The sequence below is a fragment of the Cherax quadricarinatus genome, chromosome 21 (assembly GCF_038502225.1).
Source record: "Cherax quadricarinatus isolate ZL_2023a chromosome 21, ASM3850222v1, whole genome shotgun sequence".
NCBI lineage: Eukaryota > Metazoa > Arthropoda > Malacostraca > Decapoda > Parastacidae > Cherax > Cherax quadricarinatus.
In genome coordinates, this window is record NC_091312.1 from 15486141 (window position 1) to 15488640 (window position 2500).

Here is a 2500-nt window from a genome sequence, read left to right on the forward strand (position 1 = left end):
GTCTCTTTGCAGTCCTGCCTCATCCTCATCCGATTTAATTCTTCTCATCAACTTCACATCATCTGCGAATAGGGACACTTCAGAGTCCATTCCTTCCATCATGTCGTTCGCATATATCAAAAATAGCACTGGTCCTAGAACTGACCCCTGAGGGACCCCGCTCGTCACAGGTGCCCACTGTGATGCCTCTTCTTGTACCATGACTTGTTGCTGCCTCCCTGTCAGGTATTCCCTGATCCATTGCAGTGCCCTCCCTTTTACATGCGCCTGATCCTCCAGCTTCTGCACTAATCTCTTGTGGGGAACTGTGTCAAAGGCCTTCCTGCAGTCTAGAAAAACGCAATCAACCCACCCCTCTCTCTCGTGTCTTACTTCTGTTACCATGGCATAAAACTCCAGGAGGTTTGTGACACAGGATTTGCCTTCCATGAACCCATGCTGGTTTTCATTTATAATCTTGTTCTGTTCCAGGTGTTCCACCACTCTCCTCCTGATAATCTTCTCCATGACTTTGCACACAATACATGTCAGAGACACAGGTCTGTAGTTTAGTGTCTCATTTCTGTTTCCTTTCTTAAATATGGGGACCACATTTGCTACCTTCCATTTCTCATGTAGTTGCCCAGTTTCAAGGGATGTGTTGAAGATTGTGGTTAGGGGTATGCATAGCATCTCTGCTCCTTCTCTAAGGACCCATGGGGAGATGTCCGGTCCCATCGCCTTTGAGGTATCAAGGTCACTTAGCAGCTTCTGCACCTCCTCCTCGGTTGTTTGTATGTCATCCAACACTTGTTGGTATATTCCCTCTTTATGTTCCCTTCTGTGCTGTCTTCCCACAGCCCTTCCTGTCTCTACTGTAAAAAACTTCCTTAAATCTCCTGTTTAGCTCCTCACATACCTCCTGATCATTTCTTGTGAGTTCTCCACCTTCTGTCCTCAATCTGATCACCTGGTCTTTGACTGTTGTCTTCCTCCTGATGTGGCTATACAACAGTTTCGGGTCAGTCTTGATTTTCGATGCAATGTCATTTTCATACTGTCGCTGGGCCTCCCTCCTTACCTGTGCATACTCGTTCCTGCCTCTGCGACTGATCTCCCTATTTTCATGTGTTCTCTGCCTTCTGTACTTTTTCCAATCTCTATTGCACTTTGTTTTTGCCTCCTTACACCGTTGGGAAAACCAGGGGCTCGTTCTGATCTTCCCATTGTTTCTGTTGCCCTTGGGAATAAACCTTTCCACTGCCTCCTTGCATTTTGTTGTTACATGTTCCATCATTTCGTTTACTGGCTTTCCTGCCAGTTCTCTGTCCCACGGAACCTCCTGCAGAAAGTTCCTCAACCCTATGTAGTCCCTTCTTTTATAGTCAGGCTTTTCCCATTCAACTGCTGTTACTCTCTCCACTTGCAACTCTACTATGTATTCAAAGCACAGAACCACGTGGCTGCTAGCTCCTAGGGGACTCTCTTACGTGATGTCCTCAATGTCTGAACTGCCCAGGGTGAACACAAAGTCCAATCTCGCTGGTTCATCCTCCCCTCTCACTCTGGTAGTGTCCTTAACATGTTGGTGCATGAGGTTTTCCAGTACCACGTCCAACATCTTGGCGCTCCATGTTTCGGGACCCCCATGTGGCTCCAGGTTTTCCCAGTCAATCTCCCTGTGGTTGAAATCCCCCATAACCAGCAACTTTGCTCTGCTGGAGTGAGCTCTTCTTGCCACCTCAGCAAGTGTGTCCACCATTGCTCTGTTGCTCTCTTCATATTTCTCTCTTGGCCTCCTGCAGTTCTGTGATGGATTATACATCACTGCAATGACCACCTTGTGCTCCCCAGACTGAAATGTACCTACTATGTAGTCTCTTTCTCCCGTCTCGTCTATGCCTTCCATTTTCTCGAATTTCCATCTGTTTTTTACGAGCAGAGCAACCCCTCCTCCCCCTCTGCCCCTTCTATCTTTCCTCATGATCTGGTATCCTGGTGGGAAGATTGCATCTGTTATTGTCTCCGTGAGTTTTGTTTCTGTAACTGCTATGATGTCCGGGGACTTCTCTTTGATTCTTTCTTGCCATTCCTCATGTTTATTCGTTAATCCATCCGCATTTGTGTACCAAACCTTCAACTTCTGTTCTAATACTGTAACTGTGGTGCGGGGGGGTGGGAACAGAGGGATCAGTGTGTGATGGTTGGTTTGGAGTGTTCAGTTGCCTTGGGGTGTCGTGGCTGGAGTCCTTCTGCAGGTGTTTCTGGGGGGTGTGCTTGTCCTTCCACTTGTTCCTGGGTTATTCTGCTCTCCTTTTTCATTTCCTCCCATTTCTCCTTTCATTTTTGCACTCTCTCTTTCATCATCATCCTTTCCTCCTGTGTTCTATCTCGATCGAGGTACACACTCATGAACTCCTGTTTGCCTCTCAGCCGTGCTTTCTCCTGCAGGATCATGGTTCGGGTTGATTCTGCCTTGAAAATTACTTTGAGAGGCCGATTCCTTTTCTTTGTGAACCAC

At 47.2% G+C, this 2500-nt stretch overlaps 1 protein-coding gene across 2 annotated transcripts in view; it reads right to left on the reverse strand.

Annotated features, from left to right (window-relative positions):
- The window catches only part of LOC128688991 (HEAT repeat-containing protein 5B), a 255910-nt gene that overhangs the window by 228608 nt on the left and 24802 nt on the right, over nt 1-2500 (reverse strand). The window lies entirely within an intron of this gene.